The sequence below is a fragment of the Rhinolophus sinicus genome, linkage group LG03 (assembly GCF_036562045.2).
Source record: "Rhinolophus sinicus isolate RSC01 linkage group LG03, ASM3656204v1, whole genome shotgun sequence".
In the NCBI taxonomy this organism is placed as follows: Eukaryota; Metazoa; Chordata; class Mammalia; order Chiroptera; family Rhinolophidae; genus Rhinolophus; species Rhinolophus sinicus.
This window is the reverse complement of record NC_133753.1, coordinates 32024414-32047037: the sequence shown is the minus strand read 5'-3', so window position 1 is coordinate 32047037 and position 22624 is coordinate 32024414. Positions and strand designations below refer to the sequence as shown.

At 39.0% G+C, this 22624-nt stretch overlaps 1 protein-coding gene across 6 annotated transcripts in view; it reads left to right on the top strand.

Moving 5' to 3' along the window:
- The first annotated feature begins 3443 nt into the window (after positions 1-3443).
- The window catches only part of SYNE2 (spectrin repeat containing nuclear envelope protein 2), a 280177-nt gene continuing 260996 nt past the window's right edge, over positions 3444-22624 (top strand). For 5 of the 6 annotated variants that reach the window (XM_074327381.1, XM_074327379.1, XM_074327382.1 and 2 more), the window contains exon 1: positions 3457-3640. The gene's annotated coding sequence lies outside the window, so the exon portion shown is untranslated. Of the gene's footprint in view, positions 3641-22624 lie in introns of all 6 variants that reach the window. The other variant, XM_074327378.1, reaches the window with a different exon arrangement.

Sequence of the window (22624 nt, the reverse complement as noted above, 5' to 3'; positions counted from 1 at the left end):
AGGCCTCAATCTTCTCTTGTGTAAAACGAGATAAGTTATGAAATTTTTAAAAATCCAATACTTTAATTTACCATTTCAGTAAAAGTGCTTTTGAGATAATACCTTTCTAAGCCCCATTGTTACTGACTAAAATAATTGCAATAACAGGTGTCATTTGTTGAGTGCTTACTGTATGCCACCCTCCATGCTTAGTGCTTTATATATACGATTTCACTGAATCACAACGTATTTGTTTTAACTTGTCTTCAAATTCGAGAATGTTGGGCTCTGATTCCATTAGCAACAACACATTCTATTGGCTCAGTACTTTAGGAGACTGCCTACTGCATAAATTGGCAGTGCACACACTTGCATGTTTTTGGACACAACTTTCCACTTGAATCAGGACAATGGTCAGAAAGATCACATTGGTCAAGGGAGCAATTAGCCATTTATTTGTGTTTTAGTTTCCAGGTTTGGCAGGAAGCAAGACCAGAATGCGATAAGAAGTTCAGGCCTTTACAGGGTGTGATTGGACTCTTGGACAAAGGAATGGAACCGTTTTCCTGGCTAGCTATTTTCATCCCAGGCTTATACAATTGCTCCCAATGTAATACAAAATATTGTTACAGAAGATTGTTTCTTGAGGTCCTCAGAGTTAGCATCCCAATAAGGAGTGTTTAGCTCTAAGCCATCTCTTTTAGCCTTTAGTAGTAACATTGTTAATAAGATAGAGGCAAGTGGTAAAATGGTCTCACCTTGCCTCAGATTAGTTAATATTGTACCTGCCTCTTCAGGGAAAGATACTTTGTGTTGTTCTTAAATTCACTTATCCATCTGGCCAATCATTTAACATTATCTCCTATTACCCTTCACGGTTGATAAATACATAATACTAGTAACAATACCACCACCCACCTCCTCCTGTGCCAAAGACAGAGACTCTATTACTAATCAACTTGTATTCTTTCTTGCCAAACCAGGATGCAGCCCAACAGTCCTTCTCAACATGGCACCCAAGTACAAGAGTAGAATTTAGTCCCAAGATAAAATCCATTGCCTTTCTCATTTAGGCCCTCCCCACACAAAGACAAGGAACTCACCGTCTGGTGTGGGATGCAGGAATATAAAAATAACCATCAGCCAGAAAAATCCATGTTGTGACAGAGGAGTTGCCTAAATTAGAGTGGTGAATTTAGTTCCTTTAATGGCATAAGGATGTCCAACTTGCTTGAATGCCTCAGACCATGTTTTTTTGTCCTACTCAGTACAATGTGTTGGTATGTATTGAATGTCTGCTTCAGTAGTTGTCACCATATGCCACAGCATACTTGTGTACCAAGTCACAGATGCTTTCAGTTTGATCTGTTTGCAAATCTTGTGTTTACCAAAATTGGAGCTGGCAAAGTCTCTCAGGTGGGCTGTCGAACCGAATGAATCTTTGGTATAAATACAGAGGCCTGATATAAATAATAGCTAAGAGGCAGAGCATGACTTCATACTATGTTATTGTACTATGTCTGTGTTTTGGTACATAGGAGAATGTGGGCACAGATGGGTTCATGGCAACCCTTACTCTGCCAGTTAGAAGTATAAGCATATGAGCCATCCATTTACATGCTCAGTGTTGTATTTCAAAAGAACCAGTTATGTCTTTGTTTGCCTTAGCATTGAATTTTATTTTCATTTCAAAGTATGGATGATCTGTTTCAGTACTCCTGCCATTAGTCTATTTGCTGATTTAAAAATAGGTGTTGATTTAATATCCAAACTGGCACAGCTAGGCGATACCATGGGTAATTAGAAGTCTCTAATTTGGGACATCTGTAAACATTTTGAGACATTATATTCTAGGCTCTCTTAAGTGCACTAGGTACAATATGGAACAACAGTCCTTTCACTTTGAGGATTGTAGCATAGATGCCTAGAAGGGAACATTAATTAAGAAATTATTAATAACATCTCTAGAGACTGTTGCCATGATGATTTTTGCAGTATTTCCTGGAAAGGAAGCAACTGAGGCAAAATGGAAATGAATAGAATTGAGAAGAAAAGCAGCATACAGTGCTTTAGAGACAGCACCACAAACCCTGGATCCCAATTTCTCCATGAAATTGGCTCTTTGATTTGTGTGTATTATATCAGGCAAATGGCCTTTTCTATAAAAAGACACCCCAGAACCAGAAGTACCTTCTTGCTTCATAGACTGTTGCTGTGACCCATGCCATTAATAATAAAAACGCAAACCTAGGTAGACCAGGAAGAGAAGTGATACTATCAGAATGATTATCTGGTAATACAAAGAATGGCATGGTGATTAGCAGTGTGCTGTTTTGCGAAGAGTTGAGCTACTGAACATCAATAAAACGTGCATTTCAAATAATTTACCTTAGTCATTCCGGTATTCACAGAGGTATAAAGTGTTGAAATAATTGTCCCAAATTATCGGTACAAGTTACAACTAATTTTTTACATTAATGTATATTCACTATCAAACCTCTCATCTCTGCCGCTTACCATTTATTTGGATCATAAGTACGAAATTTAATGAAGTAATCCAGGCAAGATTCTGTAGCCATTCAATATACACGAACTTTGATTTATAAGAAGTTAAGTTTGATTGAGATACAAACTCAATAGAGATATTTTAAAGTCACTGCTTCTTTATGTAATAATAGTGAGTTGACACAGTATCTTTCATTTAGGACCTCAAGTGGCTTAATAATACTGTAATGGCAGCACAGTAGGTAAGTGGGAGTTAAGTGATGTCATCCTGAGTCCAAAAGCATTGAGTAATTTGCTGGAAAATCAAACTGGTACCTGCAGGACAGATTCCCAAGGATCCAGTTTCCGCTGAGTTATAGACCTGGAAATTGTATACCGTGTCATAAGATTATAAGATTGAGGCCGTTCCCCACTCCCCAGGCGCCTAGTGGCAGGGATTGATCTACGTTAACAAGCGCCGCCCCTTCCCTCCAGGTGACCCTGATGGCTGGACCACGCTATCAAAAATACTAATCCAGATCCTTAAAGCTCTCTAATCCAAATTCCTCATTTTATACAGGATCCATAAAAGTTAAATGACTTCATTAAGGTCTGGTAGTAAATTCGAATATCTGTTTTCTTACCTTCAATTCCAAGACCCAGAAGTCTAGGAATGTTAGAAAAGTTCCTCGATGAAATTGGCCAGAAAAGCTTTTATGAGTGAGTTTGCGGTACTCTCCGCATCCATGCTCCCTCTCCCCCCCTCCCCCACCCCCGTTAACCTGCAATTTTGGGTTAGCATCTCCTTTATATCATTTCTGATGTTTCAAAACACGGAAAGAAAGTTGCCAGCCCTGGGCTGCCTCAGGGGCAGCCGGGGGGAGGAGACCTGCCCCTCCCCCGGAGCTCGCGGGCCGGCTCGACACTGGCCGCCGAGCGGCGAGCGCGGGACTCCGCGGCCCCGCGGCGGGCGGGGAAGGCGTGGGGCGTGGGGCGTGGTTTGCAGCTTTCCGAGCGCCAAGGAGCGGAGCGCTCTCTGCTGCCCCGAACCTTCCTCTGGACCGAAAAAGGGAGCGGAAGACCAAGCAAAAGGATCGATCGAGGGTGCAAGGCAAGCGGGGCGCCGACCAGGGTCAGCCCCAGCCCGCGCCCTCGCCTCTGGCCGGGCGGGCAGCTGGTGAGCGCGGCTGCGGGGCCCCAGCCACCCGGCTGCGCCCGGGAGAGAGTGGACTGGGGCGGGAGTGTTGGGGGGGGAGAGAGCGAGAGAGGGGAACGGGCGGGGGCTAGGGTGGGAAGGTCCCCAAGCCGGGGGCGGGGGCGGCGAGAAACGGGAACCCACCCGATGCTGGAGTCCGAGTCTGGCCACGGGAAACTTTGCCCGGGTGGGGAGAGTGGGGTGCGTGGAGGGCACCGCAAACTTGTCAGCGGGCGGGGCGCTCCGGGATTGAAGCGAGCGCCAGCGGGTGGCGTTTGTCTCTCCGGCTTCTTTGTGTCACCTCCGAGCCCCAGCCCGCCTGTCCGCCAGGCTGAGAAGGTGGCTGCGCAGGGGGCTGCTCACGGGTGCTCGGCCCTGATCCCTTCCACCGTCCCCGTTGGGCCCAGGCCCCAGCACTCGGGGTTCGCTGATTGTTTTCGTTCCTCCCGTCACGCCTGGGCGGGAAAGATTTTGAACGCAGCGTGAAATAAAACGCGGAGAGCCGCGGCGCAGAGATTGCCAAATCGTGGACGGCGCGAGGCTCGCCCCGGGGACCCGAGAACCGGCGGGCTGGGACGCACCGGGCTGGAGAGGGCGCAGGGACCCGCCGGCTCGGGTACTGGCGGAACCGCGGTTGGCGCGGCAGCCGAGCGCTCGGATTATAATTCCATTTTGATTGATTGGGGTCTTTGTTGTCTGAAATTGCCTGAGGGTCTGACGGTAGCACCTTCTCTTAGGTTATTTTTCTTCTGTTAAGAAAAAAGCGGGGTGGAGGACTTGTGGGGAATCAGTGCTGCTCGAAACATTAGTCCCCTTATTTGATGGAGGTTGAGAAGTCCTGTGTAACATTTGCATTTGTGGACGCCTGTTATTTCCGAAAGTTATTATTTTCCCCTCCCTTAGTGGAAGGGAGCGTCTGAGCTAATTGCCAGCAGGCACGCTTGTGTACGAGCGCCAGCAAGTCAGAGCCAAACCGAGCAGGTCTTTTCTAGCTGCTCAACACTTGCATCGCTCTTTTCTTTTTTAAAGTTTGTTTGATTTCAGGCAACTTCCATGATTTTCAAAACGTTTCCATAGCTCCGAAGTCCTCTTTGCAGATACGTGGTTGTGCTAGGCTAGGCTGGACCACTTTTAGGGCTGGGTATTACAATTAAACTCCCGAACCATACCTGGCCCTCGGGTCCCTGCCATTGAGACATTGTAAACATCGTCAGGGGAGAGTGTTCATCTCTTATGAGATGAAATACTTGGTGTGTTTTTATACTTTAAAACTGCTTTACATAATTCCTTCTTGAGTTTTCTTTCTGGAAAGCTCTGCTGAGACTCCCAACGACTTTTCCTGAGAGAATTACTGAGTCCTTGCCCACCCTCACCGCCCCTCTCGTCCCCCCCTTCCCCCTTCTCCATCCCTTCCCCCTTCTCTATCCCTTCCCCCTCAAGCACCCCAAGGGAGAAGGGAACAGGTGCAATTAATCCTCATTAACTTTTTTCGTGATGAAGACTCTGGGTATGTCAAAATAAGTAAAAAGTGGAAATTCTTGGTTCTTTGTCCACATGTTTGCGTTAAGGACCTTTATTTGAAGTCAACAAAAATAAAAATCAAACCGGTTTGAATCAGCTCAGCCTTATACATTAAGATTGTTTTAAAAAATCATGTGATTAAGTTTATCCAGCTAGACATTTTGCAAGCATGTTAGTGCATAAGTGATAATTATGTTCGCAGGATATTGCAGTCTGTTTAGAGAACTGAGTCACAGGGCGTTATTCTAGTTAGTGCCCTCAGTAGCATAACGTGAAAGTTTAATGTAAAGCTCAAAAACAGTATCAGTCATGTTTTAGTAAGTGAGGGAAAGGGTGAAAAGCAATTGATTCATCTGTTATTTCTTATGTTTTAAATGCAGATTTTCAATAATTTCGCAAAATGATTCATTCATTTACTTAAACAAGCTTTCACCGTATGCCGGCCACAGTGCTGGGCTCTGGGGTGCCAAATAATAATAGTTACCATTTATGGAATGCTAATTTTGCACCAGTAAATGCTTTACATTCATGTAATAAATATGCATTGAGTGCCTACAATGTATTGTGCTAGGTGCTGGAGTCTTAGTGCACAGGACAGCTGTAGTTCTGGTGCTTATCTAGTGGGAGGACAAGCAGAACAAAAAATATTACCAAACTAATCGCAGGTTTTAAAATGTAAATCAGATTACACGACTCCTCTGTTGAAATCCCTCCAATAGCTTCCCATTTCCTTCTGAGTGAAAGACAAAGACCTGACAGCGGCCCCCAGAGATTACCCCATCTGGTCCTCTTCACTCCCCCATCCTGTCACCTTTTTGATCTTAACTGCTACTCTCCTTACTCATACTTCTACAACCAAACTAGCCCCCTGGCTGTTTGAGTTCCTTTGAAATTGTTGTTTCCTCTGCCTGGAGTGCTGCTGCCCAGCCTCCTTATCTCTATGGTTCTCTTCCTGACCCCCCTTCACTTTGTTAAATTCGCAGTGAGCCTTCACTACACCCCAGCTTTAAAATCACACCCTCCCCCCACTGCAACTCCCATTCATCCCTTCACAATTTTTTTTTCTCCACAGCTCAATGATCATCTACCTAACATACTCTGTATTTTACTCGTGTGTTTCCGGTCTGTCTTCCCCCACTGGACTGTACACGCCATCAATGCTGATGTAGTCATTGTGTATCCTTAGAATCTGGAACAGTGCCTGGCATACAGCTGGTCCTTAAGACCTATTCATTGAATGAGTGTTGTTGAATGGAAAGAAGGGTACAAAAGGATGATGCTGAGACGCGTAATAACCAGGGGTTCCTATGTTAACAGTAAGAAGCCTTCTCTGTGGAGGTGACACTGAAGCTGAGACTTTGATAAGAAGGTGCTAGCCATGTTGTTGGGTAGGTGGCTGTGGAGAGGAGAAAGCATGGAAGAAGATCAGCAGAGGCGCTAGCACTGAGTCAGGAAAGAGCTCGGGTGTGTGGATTTATTGGTACTGAGAGAAGCTCGTTGTGGCTGAGCACTGTCAACTCAAGGACAGAACTACTGTGTTTCCCCAAAAATAAGACCTAGCTGGACCATTAGCTCTAATGCGTCTTTTCGAGGAAAAATTAATATAAGACCCGGTCTTATATAATGTAAATAATGTAATATGTAAATAATGTAATTAATTTTTGCTCCAAAAGACACATTAGAGCTGATGGTCCGGCTAGGTCTTATTTTCGGGGAAACATGGTAAATGGAGAACGGTAATCAGGTGAAAGATCATGCAGGGCCTTGTAGGCCATGGTTTGGATAAATTCACGTTGAATCCTCATATATATCCTATGAGCCCCTTCTATAGTTTATAATACTGGACACTAAGGAGACTAACTTTCTGAGGTTGCAGTAGGTGAATGACACAGCCTAGGATAGGAAACCAGGCTAGCAGACTTGAAAGCTCTTAAGTTTGACCACTATGCCAACCTCGGAAAACATAGTCCCTGTCCTGATGGAGCTGTGGAAAGACAAGCCATTGCAGTATACATGTGGCATGCTAGAAAACCTGTATTCTTGGGGGGCTGTGGTAGGAGGGAAGCACCTAATTCTGCCTGGCAGTGGGGCAGGCCAAATTGGAAAAAATGAAATCATTTTTCCTTTATTATTTATTATGAAATATTTCAGATTGGCTACATCTTAAAAAATAATGTTACTGTTAAATGCTCTAGCCTATTCTTTAGAGCTTCACTATGTGTTCATTTTTTTTCTTTCTTCATTTCATATCTAGCAGTGACCTATGTCATATTCCCCTTTCCTACTTTAACCAAATAAAGGATTGTTTCTGAAATTGTGTAAAATCACGTATGTTTAAAGCCTGTAATTCTTCATGAAATTGCAGATTATGTTCTTTTTTATTGTTATCTTAAACTGTCTGCACTTTGCAGTTTTGTGTGATAATTTTTAAAACAGTTCTATTGAATATAATTAACATACAATAAGCTGTACATATTTAGAGTGTATTAATTATTTTACATATATAGACCTGTGAAACCATCTCTTCTTCTGGCCCCTCCCTTTATCCTTCTTCCCCAGACAACCAGGGAGCTTTCTGACCCTATGGCTTAGTTTGCATTTTTAGAATTTTATATAAATGGAATGATACAGTATGTTCTCTTTTTGGTCTGACTTTTTTCACTTAGCATAATTATTGTAAGATTTATCCATGTTATGTGTATCAATGGTTCATTCCTTTTTGTTGCTGAGTGGTATTCCACTGTATGGATATATCCTAGTTCATTTATCTGTCTACCCATTGATGGACATTTGGGTTTTTCTCCCAGTTTTTTTGCTATTAAAAATAAAGCTGCTGTGAACATTGGGCATTATGCATAGTCTTTGCATGGACATCTGCTTTCATTTCCCCTGGCTAAATGTCTAGGAGTGGAATGGCTGGATCATATGGTAGGGTATATGTTCCAAAAGGGTTATACCATTTTACATTCCCACAGTAGTGTATGAGAGTTTCAGTTGCTCTGCGTTCTTGTCAACACTTGGTATGGTCAGGTTTTCATAGCCATTCTACTAGATGTGTACTGGTATCCCATTGTGGTTTTAATTTGCATTTCCCTGATGACTAATGTTGTGCTTATTTACCATTCACATATCTCCATTGTTGAAGTTTCTGTTTACATTTGTTGCCCATTTTTTTATTGGGTTGGTGGCTTCCTTATTTTTGAGTTTTGAGAGTTCTTTATATTTTCCAGGTACAAGTACTCACACCATGGTTTGCAAATATTTACTTTCAGTCTGTTGCTTGTCTTACGTTGCTCATCTTGCATTCTCTTAACAGTATCTTTGAAGATCAGAAGTTATCAGTTTATTCTTTTATGGGTTGTATTTTTGATGTTGTACCTAAGAAATCTTTGCCTAACTCAAGTTCACAAAGATGTCTTTCCTAAGTGTTCTAAAACTCTTAAGAGGTTTTCATTTAACATTTAGGTTCATCTACTTTGAGTTAATTTTTGTTTATGGAGCAAAGTATGGGTTGAAGTTCACCCTGCTGCCACTGGGAACACTTGGCAGTGTCTCCAGACAAGATAATGTCGGGAGACAGGTTTTTGGGTGTGTGTTGAGGGGGTAGTTTGCTCTTGCTTCAAAGTCAGGGATGCTACTGAAGATCTTATCATGGACAGGAGAGATCCTCTTAACAAAGAATCATTCAGACAAAATGTCAGTAGTGCCAAGATGGAGAACAGTAGGCTAGAGGTTTATCAATTTTACTGACCTTCTTGATGAACCAGCTATTGGTCTCTATAGTTTTTCTATTTAATTGATTTTCACTCTGATCCTTATTATTTCCTTTCTTCTCCTTACTTTGGATTTAATTTGCTTTAATTCTAGTTTATTTAGGTGATTGCTTTGTGATCTTTTTTCTCTTCTGATATAGGTGTTTAGTCCTGTAAATTTCCTCCTAAGTCCTGTTCTAATGACATCTCACAAATTTTGATATGGTGTAATTTTACTTTTATTCAGTTCAAAATACTTTCTAATTTTTCTTTGGATTTATTCTTTGACTCTGAGTTACTTGGAAGTGTATTACCTAGTTGACAAATATTTGTGGATATTCCAGAAGTCTTTCAGTTATTGATTTGTAATATAATTCCATTTGTTGTCCACGAGCATACTTTATATAACTTGAATCCTTTTACATTTATTGAGAATGTAATTTATTTTGGTTAATGTCTCATGTGCACCTGAAAAAATGTATATTCTAATTACACCATGTCAAAGGAACATACCATTAACATCTTATCACTATTCATGTTAACCTTGATCACATGGCTGAGGTAGTGTTTGTCAGGTTTCTCCACAGTAAAGTTACTCTTTTCTCTCCCTCCTTACTGTACTTTTTGGGACTCACCCTTAAGGAGTAGAATTAGGCTCCACCTCCTTGAAGGGTATTGCTTTTATTATCCAATGTGACAATACCTGCCTTTTAATTGGAATGTTTAGATTATTTGTATTTAAAGTGTAATTGATATGGGTAGGTTTAAATCTGTAACCTTGCTATTTTTTCTGTTTTCCCATCTGGTTTTTGTTTTCTTTTTTCCTTTTTTACTGTCTTCATTGGATTTATTGAATATTTTTTTATCATTCTATTTTATATATTGTTTTGGCTTATTACCTATCATTATTTTGTTATTTTAGTGGTTGCTTTAGGGTTTGCAGTATGCATCTTTAACATCGCAGTTTGCCTTCAAGTGTATTATGCCATTTCATGTACAGTATGAAAACCTTGTAATAGTATACATGCTGTTGTCATACATTTTGATTTTTGTCTCTTATAAATCCCATAATATTATTTTTGTTTGAGCAGTCAGTTATTTTTTTGGGGGGGAAGGGGAACAGGACTTTATTGGGGAACAGTGTGTACTTCCAGGACTTTTTTCCAAGTCAAGTTGTTGTCCTTTCAATCTTAGTTGTGGAGGGTGCCGTTCAGCTTCAAGTTGTTGTCCTTTCAGTCTTAGTTGTGGAGGGCGCAGCTCAGCTCCAGGTCCAGTTGCCGTTTCTAGTTGCAGGGGGCACAGCCCACCATCCCTTGTGGGAGTCGAGGAATCGAACTGGCAACCTTGTGGTTGAGAGCCCACTGGCCCATGTGGGAATTGAACTGGCAGCCTTCGGAGTTAGGAGCACGGAGCTCTAACCGCCTGAGCCACCAGGCCGGCCCCAGTTATTTTTTAAAGAGGACCTAAGTAATAAGAATTAAACTGTATATTTACTCTTGCAGTTACACAGGTTATATTCTTTATTTTACTATTATTAAATGAAAATGAAGAAAACATACATACTGAGGTTATTGGATTTATATGTATCAGTATGTATATATTCTAACTTATAAAGTTAGAATAAACTTTAAAGAAGTGGAAGTCAGAAATCAGAGCACAGTTTATTTTCTTAAACTATATTCACTGAATTGTCATTGAGCAGATCGTTGCTATAACAGAAAAATACATCGGGAAACTATGGGATATTACAACATTCATAACACCTGGACTTGGAGAACTCTCCAGACAGGCCCTGCTGAGTGTGCTGTGCTTCTTTTCTTTCCTCTGAGCAGCAGGAGCAGGAGGGAGGCGGGTGGGGAGAAGGAATCAGTCTGCTAATGCTGACATTTTCCAGACCCTGAGAAACTTTGAAGGATGAGTTTGAAAGCATTTCTTACTTTTGATAGTGTGTCAGATGAAAAATACTCAGTTATAGCTCCTCGGGTCAAAGTAACACATTTGACCCAACTGAGCCTCAAGCTTCTGCCTGTCAATGATTTAGAACTGCAGTCTGAGATGCAGTTCTGGATCTCTAAAAGTTGCGTTCTCCCTGTTGCTCCGGTTCCAGTTGTCTTTTAGTCTTCCTTTAGGTAGGTACTGCCAGTGCTTGCTGTTTGTCATCAGTGGGTAGCTGCTGTCCAACTGGGTATGTAAATGTACCCTGAACGTTAACAAATTGACAAACACTCAACTGTAAAAGAGTGGAAAACTCAATTCATCCAACAAATTAATTTATTTTGTAAATATTTATTAAGTCTGGGCTCTGCACGTTGATGAACATTTAGGTCCCTTGCCCTTAGAAAGTCAACTGTCTAGGAGGAGAAAAGCCCACCAGTAGAGGAACATGGGCTCCAATGTGCTGGTCACTACAGTGGAGACACTAACAGGGCAATGGGAGGAAAGTTAACAGTAGTGATTCTCAAAGTGTGGTCTGGGGACCAGCAGCATCCAACCTACTGAGTCAGAAACCTTGCGAGTGGGGCCCAGCAATCTGTGTATAACAAGCTTTCCAAGAGATCCTTATGCACGCTCAAGATTGTGAGACACTGGCATAGAGGATTTGATGATCGCTGAGATTTTTTCCCCAGGCCCTAAATTCTGTGAGTATGGATTAGAAATGTGATATTTACCCCATTGTACTGTTGAACTAATTCAGAGTCAGGAGGCTTTGGCTAGAAATAAATGATAAAGATTATTCAAGGGTCTTAGGGTTTGCAAACTAGAAACACAACTAGGTGAAAACCCAGATGTGTTCTGAAGAAGAAAGAAAAGCTAAGAATTCTCCTATAGTAAAAAGTACATTCTTGAGAAGAATCAGTTCTGCATTCCTAGCCTCTGGATTGGTCCAATGTGGTAACTCTCTAGATGACTGGTGGTCTGGATAGTGGATGTCAAACAATCTGGATAATGGATGTCTGGTGGTCTAGATATATGAACAGTCTTACCTTAGTCTTTCAAGAGGTAACCAGAGGTTATCTGGAGGTTTGATGTATATCCAGGCATTCACACAGGACTGGAAAGTTCAAAAGTTTAAGTTCCCAGGCTAGTTAAAACAAGAATAGACTCGTTTGCTCATGCCTCGACCTACTTGATTTTAGTAATTTAGCAGTTTGACTACAGTGGCTCCATTTACCCTGGTCCTCAGTACTTTAAGAGCGGTGTTGGCACAAATGACGTGTCACGTAAAACATTTATTGCCATGTGAGGAAAAAAATTCAGAATGGTAAAGTTGTGCCCAACAGTGGAGGAATAGTAAATTAGGTTTTAAAAAACTTATTATGAAAATTTTCAAACATATTTAAAAGGAGATAATAGTGAAATGAAATCCTGTGTAAACGTTACCCAGTATCAGTAATTATCAAATCTTGCCGATCTGATTTTGCCTATACCTTCACCTATCCCCCAATGCTGGATTATTTTGAAGTATATTCTACACATCTCATCATTTCATCCACAAACAATTAGATTTTAAATTATTTGAGCTATTAAGGTACTAGAAATGAATTTGAAACTGAATCACATATGGCTTTTTCATGGTTACACAATAAATTATAAAGTTTATATGGAGTTCATTTACACAAAAGATGAGTAAAACAAAAAGGTAATGTGGACACATGTATACGTATATTCCTCTTAGCAGAAAATTCATTAAAAATAAATATACTGATTACAACAGTGAATACATTTTATCAAAATATTTTATGTATCATCATCATCGTGATAGCACTATATACATTATACTTATAGGTAATATTCTGGAACAGTAAGAAAGAGCATACATCCATGTGCTGGCAAAATTGAAATATTGTGCTGGAAGAAGAAAATTTAATTTGAAAGGCAGGTTTTGGGGAAGGGAAATACTATAAGAAGGATTTGCAGTTTTCTAGGGAAATTTTTAATTATTTAAATTAAAAATTCTCATTACTCATTTCAGCAATTATGTTGCTTATTTGGAAAGAAAAGGTATTCAGCATTTAGGGAGGAACAATACATCTTTTTTTAAAAAAACCCACTCATCTTAGCCAATGTGCTACACACAGTCAGGGAACCTATTTGATTAGGGCTCAGGCTGTAAGATAGTTTATGTTTGGAGAGAGAGGGCAGAAATCATTTACACAGACATACTATCTGTTTTCTCTGGCTTTGGAGTACAAGTTATGATATCCTAAGAAAAAGCTGATTGTATTATGACTGAGATCTTCATGTTTGGCTATGTCTGTCTTATACATTAATGGGTTATACAATAGATATTAGCTATTTTTCACTTAAAAATGCTAATTACTTAGAAGTAATTTTTGCCATAAGTGTAAATTGCCACAAAATAAATAAAGCTGAAATAAGTCAGAGAGACAAATACCATATGATTTCACTTATTTGTAGTATCTAAAAAAAACAAAACAAAATAAATGAACAAACAAAGCAGAAACAAACTCATACAGAGAACAAACTGGTGGTTTCTTGATGGGAGGGGGATTAGTAGTTGGATGAAAAAGGTGAAGAGATTAAGAGAGAAATACAAATTGGCAGTTACAAATTAGTCGCGGGTATATAAAGTACAGCATAGGGAATATAGTCAATAATATTGTAATAACTACGTATGGTGCCACGTGGGTGCTAGACTTACCAGGAGGATCACTTCATAAGTTATATAAATATCTAACTACTATGCTGTACACCTGAAACTAATATTATGTTGAATGGCAACTGTAAGTAAAAAATAAAGCTGTTCAAGACTGTTCCAAAACAAATAATTAAAAGAAAAAAACCCCAAACAAAACAAAAACCCACAACTCAAATGCATCTGAGCTCTTAGTACTATAATAGGTTATAGCCCATGTATGATGTGATTGTTTGATAGAATAATGCATGGCTAGAGCTTTCAGTTCAAAATTTTGAGTTATTCAGAAAGAAAAAAGTTTAAAAAGGATGACTATTATAAATTCTGTTTATAAAAGAATTAAAGGTGCGTATTATTATTTGCACTTGTATGTTAAGAAAAAAGATAGGTTACTAGCATCCTCTTGTTTGAATAGCCTTTGTAGTCACTCATTTGATGACTGAGTAAGAACTTTTTTGCTGTTAATGGACCTGTGTTTAAAAGAAAGTCTGTTACCTTTGTAGTCTTTGTACCTTTGTTTCATTATAGCAAGCTTCAAGTCTGTTGGGTAATAATTTTATAAGTAGTGTTTAGTCCAGAACTTCTCAGCCAGATGAAAAGAAACTCCAAAATGCTTATAACCACAGGTTGACGATTTGATTACAAGACTGTTGGTGATGGTTTTTGAGACTTGGGAGATAAACGCACCCCTTTCTGAGTCATCGTGTTGTCTCACAGTTGACTATGTGTTTCCTTAGCAACTGCTGCTGGTTTCAGGTTTGAGCAGGGATGTTTTGAAATGATCCAACATACTCTTTCAGATTATGTATGCCTGTTAAACCTTATAAACTTACTGTTAATGGTGTGTTCCACAAAAAGGAAAGAGTTAATTCCAAATCATTGTTCATCTCATCTGCTTTTCAGGGTGTTGGGGATGGGGTAAGAAAGGAGAAAAATAAGTGAATGTGAGAGACTGGACTTGCTTGTTTATGTCCTTGGACTAGAGCAGAACCCAAATGGCCTCCATGTACTGACAGGATAAATACTATAATTTACTGGGATGTTGACCTTGAGTAATACTCCATGTGCATCAGTATTAAAGGAACAACAGAATTTTGGAAATGTCTGTGGTCATAGTGTAGTAGTTAAGAACATAGGTTCTGAAGTCAGATTGACCTTGATTCAAAGCCAGGCTTTGCTGTATACTAGCTGTATCACTTTGGGCAAATCATATGACCTCTCTGAGTTTCCTCATCTGTTAAAACAGAGGCCAAAATACCTTATAGGAGTGTTGTAAGTATTACTGAGGTAATACAGGTAACAGACAGTACAGTACCTACATTTGAACACTATAAAATGCATTTTAATAAGTGCTACTTACTGCATTCAATTCAGGGTATGAAGAACAAGGGCTAAGTGGCAGGTGTTTAGGGGGCAATCTGAAATGAATCAGATGTGACCCCTGTTCTTCAGGAACTGGGGGAGATAGCCTTGTAAACAAGATACTGGAGTATGATACAGAATGAGAGAAGTGCCACCGGAAGTGCAAGCAAAGTGCTGTGGGCTCAAAGTCAGTGGTAAATAATGCCAACTGTGGGAAAGTTAGGGCTGGTTTTGTAGAACCTTGAGCTCAAAGATTAGCGAACATCTAGCTGGCAGTTGAAAATATAGTTCTGAAAGATGGTAGCTAACATTTATTGTGCACCTACTGTAGCTCAGCTTTTATGCTGAGCACCTTCACCATTATTGAAAGCAAATAGCATTTTTATCAATGAAGAAATAAAAGCTCAGAAGAGGCCTGATATTATTTAAACATCTACCTTAATTTCAAAAAACTGCTTTGTTTTATCTTTCTCTTCAAGCTCTTTGGAGCAAGACGAGAGCTAGGGCCGGGAAGAACGAGTGAGCAACTGATATCAGTAGGCTGCTCACTGGCGCTTCCCATCAGTTTCCAGGTTGAGGCTCCCATTACAGATTCTTTACTATCAGGAGAGAAAGAGTAACCCTCTAACTGGGTGGTTTGAATTTGTTACCTGAGGGATGTCAAGGGAGTTTCATCCCCAATTCATTTCTCAAGTTCTAATACTCCTTTCCGTTTAGAGCTGCTTGAAGTTTGAAGTCCTTCAAGACTTTTTCTCTTGCTTCTGATGCAATGGAAACATTTAGGTAGGAGTGGGTAAAAGCTCTATGAAATGAGCCTTGTTTTAGTTGAATTGAAAAGGATAGGAGGGGCAGAGAGAATGATTCTCTTCTTAAAGTTGTCCCCTTTGTTAGCTGATAAAATGTATAATCTGAGGTCAAACTCATGGATGCTGATAAAAATGAAGTCCGTAAAGACTTTGAGCAGTTTTTAAAGTTTTTGTTTGTTATTACAAAAATGCAACAACACACGTGCAACACACACATGTTTAAAAAACAAAAGCCCTTCCTCATATTATTTTCACTTTCCATTTCTACAGTCTCTGTCCTTACAGATAATCAGTTGTGGACAATTGTATGTTTAGCCCATTTGAATGTTTATAAACACTTGGAAACTTGGCAATTTGGCAAAGGAGCTAGAATTTGTGCTTTTTCTTTTTACCTAGTCCTTTGGTATCAGGTCATTATTGAGGTTTCATAAATGTGGGTTCTTCTTTTTGTCTTCTGGAAGTTCCATAAATGTAATTTCAGTTAAGTGCTCTTGGATCACCTTTCAAATCAGTGACATACCTAGGGTTAGAATTTAGAGACCGTGAGCTTCTGATTTGTTGCCAAACCAGTTCTGTTAGTTAATTTATTACACAAGTTGGCCAGTTAACTGCCACTGCAACAGTGGGCACAAAACACATTTCATCTGATTTCTTTTATTTTCCCAGAGGAGAAAGGACAGAGAATTTAAAATTAATATCATTCCATTTTAATTTGGTCAGTATATTTATTAATTACTTCGTGTGTTGAATGATTAGACAACGTGTACTCTGGTAAATTTCTCTATAGAATCATGGGATATGTGAGTAGATTAAATAGATCTTGCCCATCCGGAAGTTTCTTTTAAGGACATGGAGTGTGGAGCCTGCATACTTGTATTCAAGCAAGGCTTGCCAATAACTTGCGGTTTGATCTTGGGCAAGTTACTTAACTTGTTACTTAACTCTGTTTCCCTAAATGGGGTAGATAGAGTTTATCTTATGGACTTGTGAGGAATAAAGAGATGATATATGTAAAATGTCTGGCACAAATTAAGTACTACGTAAATACTACATATTCATATTATTGTTTCATTATTATCAAATAGAGAACCTACAAATTTGGTCACCTATGTAAGGAGAATTTACTTGTTTTTATTTTCAAGCTAAAACAAAGGAGACATCACTGATATTTCACTGTAGATGGTCAGAAGGAAATGTGCAAATATTGAGGTACACTTTTTAAATAGATACAAATCTCAGTACTGTACTGAATCGGTCAGCTTTTTAACTAAACAAATTGGAGGAGTTTTAGCTAAAGGATTACACAGAGATTTTCTTTTGTCTTAGTGGTCCCACTTTGCATGATCCTTCAGTGGTTCTAGTTTTGGTTCTACTCAGGAAAATATTGTAGTATGTGTAAGATGTATTTTGAGGAGTGTTTTAATTGTTCATTGATGAGGAGAAATCAATTTAAGTGGTGTTTCTTTTTGAGGGTTTTATGTTATATGGGTTTCGGAGCAGGGTTAGGGACATTTCCATGGGGAAGGCTTTGAGAGAAGGAAAAAATATTTCTTAGAAACTTCAAAACTGTAGTCTGAAATTCCATGAAAAGGAAATTTAAGAATTTTGTAATCCGAGTTTTGGAAGAAAGGAGTCAGAAGGATTATTCGTGTTTTAGGAAGTTTATCTTCACAGGAAGGTACATAACTTTCAAATATTTTAATGAACTAGAAGATATACTAAAGAAAAAGTAATCTCAGGAGTAGACAGAAATCTTTTTTTTTTTTTCCTAATCCGCACAAATTTCTAATGGAATCACTGCACATGTAACAACAAAGATAATTTAGTATACACAGAAGCACATTCCGTTCTTTCCCTGAGATGATGTGACCTCATGTCAGATCTAAAATTGTGCCCACAGAATTGGCAAATATGTATCTTTAGGGGAAACTCAGAAACAAATAATTCTGGTTGTTTCTCTTCAGGTGAGCAACTTGTGCCATGTTTAGAAATGAAATGTAAACTGGTTTGCAAACTCTCTAGCAAGTTACAAGGGAAACCCAGGGGAAGGGATCATTTCAGTTTGAGGTTCTGCTATTTTCAGAAATCAAATCTGTTTTTCTGAGACACCCACTATTTCCACAGTTGCTTGATTCAACAACTTTTTAACAATTGAATACCTGTTAAAGAGTTACACTGCTGATTAGCACCCTAGAAAAAACAGTTTCTAAGTAACACAACAGCTAATTTTTCTTTTTTTTTTTTTTCTCATCTGCTTTCCCACTAACCAGTCAGAATGCTATGATTTAACAGTTAGGTAAGACTGGGTGTCACGTATTTAGTTAGAAGTCCCCATTTATCAGTGCAGTTGCACAGCAATAGATGGTTCTTTGGAAGTAAAGAATTAAAGAGAAACACAAACTCAAAAAGGACAGAAAGGAGCTCTAATTTAGGGGAAATTTGAATTTTTAAAAATTTCCTTAAAATTCTAATATGAAAACCATAATCTGACGTAGTTAGAGCAAATGTGACTTATTTTTTATGTTAGTATTTTTTATGCTTTTATTATTTTTAAAAATTTATTTTTCAATTACAGTTGACACACAATATTATGTTAATTTCAGGTGTACAACGTAGTGATTAAACATTTATATACTTTATGAAGTGACCACTCCGATAAGTCTAGTACACCATACATAGTTATTATAATATTATTTTTTATTTTAAATCATACCACTTTTTAAAACTAAATTTTATGTACCAGATCTGTGGTTTACAGATTAAAATCTACAATGTTGCACTGAGTGATCTAAGGATTTGCTAGTTTATTTGTTTTGTGCACTATGCAAGTCTTGATAAATTACTAAGTAAAGTTGGATTGTAGAAATACAGAGGGGTACTCTTTTTTCTAAGATGAGTTCTTGAGGGTGTGAGAAATAGTGGTCACTAATAGGAGAGATTAAAAAAATTGAGTAAGAACAGTATCATTTCTAAGACACCAATTATGAATTCTAATCCTGGCTTTAGCCCTGACAGTTTTATGCTCTTGAATAAATCACTAATGTTAAGGATCTCAGTTTTCCCTCCTCAGGAGTATCATGATTACATAAAATAACCTATAAGCACAACTAGATACAACGTATGTTTTGTCCTGAATCAGTTAAACTAGCCCCTCTACTGATATCCATTGGTCCTCTTTCCTAAACCTAGTCAGCTCTCACAGGTCTACCATCATCACAAAGGACAGCGAAGGAGAGAGTGTGGACGGGTTAAAGGCCATTCCTGTAGTAACTTTAAAATGTGTGTGCTACACAAGAAGTGATGAGTTGTTATTGGAGTCCAGAGAGTTCAACACTCATCATATTGAATTCAGTCAGAGTTTTAGAACTGAAGGATGCTTGAATCCTCTCATTTCATAGATAAGGAACCAGAAATCAGGGCAAGGTCCCACAGCTAATTGACAGAATAAAACTTCTCTGGAGTAAAACTTATCTCCAGATTACTGGCCCAAAGCTCTTGCTGTGGGAATACATACATACATATATATATATATATATATATATATATATATATATATACTCATGAGTATATATGGTGGTGTATTATTTAAGTCCTATGAGAAGATATAAAGATATAAATCATCATGCAGTAAGTACTTAAGTGCTTTAGCATCTTACTTAAGAAACAAAATATTGCTAACATGCTTGTGACTCTTCCTCCTCAGAAGTAGCTGCTATCCTGAGTTTGGTGTTTATCATTCTCAGGCATTTCTTTACAATTTTGTTGTATGTGAATGTTAAGGATGATTTTCAAAGTCTCTAATAACTGATAGTGCGTGGGTACTGCCACTTATAATGGATGCTGGCCATAAACGATTGATCCAGCCATGCCAGGGTGTACTGGCTGAGTATCAGTCTCATCATGGACCCCGGAACAATATTTTAAGATTTTATATAATTGACATTATTTTGTATGTGTTCTTTTGCAAGTTGCTTGTTTCCTCAACTTTGTGTTTGTGAGATGCTTCCATATTGATAGGTATAACTCGGATTCATTCATTTTCATTGTTTAATGTTGTATGAACATGTCAGTTTATTTATCCATGCACTTCTTTTTGGATACTTAATTTTTTTATGCACTCTTCTAGGACTGACCCATCCATATCTTTTGCTTAGTTTACTATCAGTTTGTTTGTCTTTTCTTTATTGAATTTTAAGTATGTTATTTTTGTATTTTCTTGGAAACTACTGTTTAACAAACAAATATCATTAATAACTGTACTTCAGAAGTCACATAAAACCTATCGTAGCTTTGTCTTTTCAATATTGAAACTACATACATCTGTTCATATTTGAAAAAGGTAATTCAATATCCTCTAATCAGACTGATGTGAAGTGCACCAATAGAATTGTCTGAGTGTCAGTATGCCTGCGACTGTAGATATGAATGGATTTAAATTGGATTTGACAGTCTTTATATTCTTGTTTGTAAAGATTGATTTAATTTTCTCATGTTTACATGCTTTTGCAAGTGAACGGATTGACTTCCTAGTACTCTAAAATGTGAGAAGAAAGCCTGTATGGGAAATTTTAAAACTCTCACTTTTTTCCCTTCACTAAATAAAGCTGGGTAATGGATGGCACCCTTGTTTCCTCAGTGCACCATGGATGGACCACAGAAACTATAAAGAAAACTATAAAGAAACTATAAAGTGACTGGGAGGACTCAGGCAATTGTTCAGAAAGTTCCTTTCCAGAACTGTATTTGTATAAACTCTCTGGGTTGCTCATGATTTTGGTTCTCTCTTTGTTTCTCCAGTGAACAGTAACTTGACAGAGATATTTTGGTCTTTGGTTGGCTATTTGTTCTTTTGTTGGCTACTTGTATCTGCTTTCTAGAAGGTTATTGTTTCAAGGACTTTAAGCACCAGGATTAGGAAAGTGTAATCTTCCTAGTCATTCTGCTTTATTGGCTTATTTGCTTCCTTCTCTCTCTTCCTTGTTTCTTTTTACTTACAAATCACTTGCAATCTATTAGACGCATCCTTCAGAGCATCCAACATTTTGTGCGTTTCAATTTTTTAAATCACTTTTGTTGTTGTTGTGCCAAAAGGCATAACATTTAAAAATACTTCAGCACCAGAGGCTGCCTTTTCCTGGAGCATTGCTGTCCCCCCTTCCCCCATTAGTAGGACAGATGCCACAATGGTAGATCGCCCTGCACCCACCCCCCCTACACTGCCTCACTCCCACCCTCCCTGCTCTGTGGGCCTCCTTCGTTTTCTGGGGGGAGCTAACAAAGTACTGGAATTTGCTGGGATATTGTGGGTAGAGGACTGGCCAAGGGGTTCCCAGAAGAATTTCAGTAACCTGCCTGAGTTCTCTTCTTTTACAAATTTCTGATTAACTAGTCTCTCCCATTTTGGGAATAGCTGGAACTTTAAAGTTAAGAATGTTGTTCAAAAGAAAGATGTTTATTTTTAGAAGGCAGAAATATTTTGAGCCATAACTGCTTTTTTAAGAAACAAAAACTATGGACTTTAAGTGGGTAATCCCAAAGCAAAAACAAAAATCTTGCTGGAAGAACTGGCAATATATAAACATTTTGAAAACAAGCTGTATTTTTATTTTAGCTTTCTGAATTTACTTAGTCAAAATTAGTATTACCACAATTGTTCTGAAATTCTCCTTTCCTTGCATGTCTTGCCATATAAAATTGATTTAATGACATGGAAGATAAAAAAAGTCAACAGAAAAAGGTGTTTAAAGAGATTTTGTTAGTGTGAAGGGCATGGTGTTAACACTAGCAGATGAGCAGAGTTCTCAGAGGTAGTGCCATCCGAATTAATTTTTCTCTTCATACTCATGTGAATGAAAAGAATCTTTTCAAGTCTTTGATTTTCACGAATCCTGATTTCACTTTTAGGTGGTTGTTTTCACTTTCTGAGCCCCAGTTTCTAGTAATAATGTAGTATGTGATGTAGATCAACATCAGAGACTGGGACCAGCAGCATGGATCTTCGCACAGGATCTTTGTGATGAGAACCCCAAACCTTTACAGATACAAGTCTATTTAAAGGTTCCCAGAAACAGTGGCAACACCTAGGGCTCTCTTCCAGCCCCATCACTTCCTTCTTCTAATGGGAAGTTGAGCTCGGGGCGGAGGAGAAGGCGGTGGTGTTATGGACCAGTGCACTCTAGCTGTCACCTGCTTTTGTGGAATCATAGACCTTTATGGGGCATTAACAGAATAGAAAAGAAAATTGAGTAAGTTAAGAAATACTCATCAGCAGCATCCAGAACATGGGGGAAGAAACCACCTCATATCTAAAACAATAACAAATAAAACTTTCAAAATGTTAATATTTATAGTAAACTTTTCTTTTTTTCCTTTTTGGCATGAATCTTTAAGCAGGTGTGTTTGAGGGACTAACAGTGTGTCACCGAGGTGATGCTTAGCTGCTGAGGCAGAAGAGCTGGCGTATGCCCTTTCCAGGGTCCCTGAGCTGCCAGGCCATGCGAGAAACCTGAGGACGGAAGACGATCTCTGGCCAAAGTGCCTGTTGCAAGGGGCGTGTCTTAGAAGACCCCTCTGTTTGACTTTCCTGTGCTCCAGGGAGGTCTATGGACCAGGATGGTCCTGGTGATCCCAGTTTAAACTACGATGGGCGTGAGGATCCTCCTACCTTTTTTGTAAGCCAATCCCAAGAATTTGCTGTGGGTTCACCTTAGAAATCTAAAGTGCCTCATTTTTTGAGTGCTCCTTCTCTCCAATAGGATTTCATAAAGTTTATCACACCTAGGGACCTGGATTCTCCAAATTCTTCTGTCTGGTTGCCTGTTGGGTAGACCTTGAGCCCCTAAGGACTTTAATAGACCAAGGCCTGACC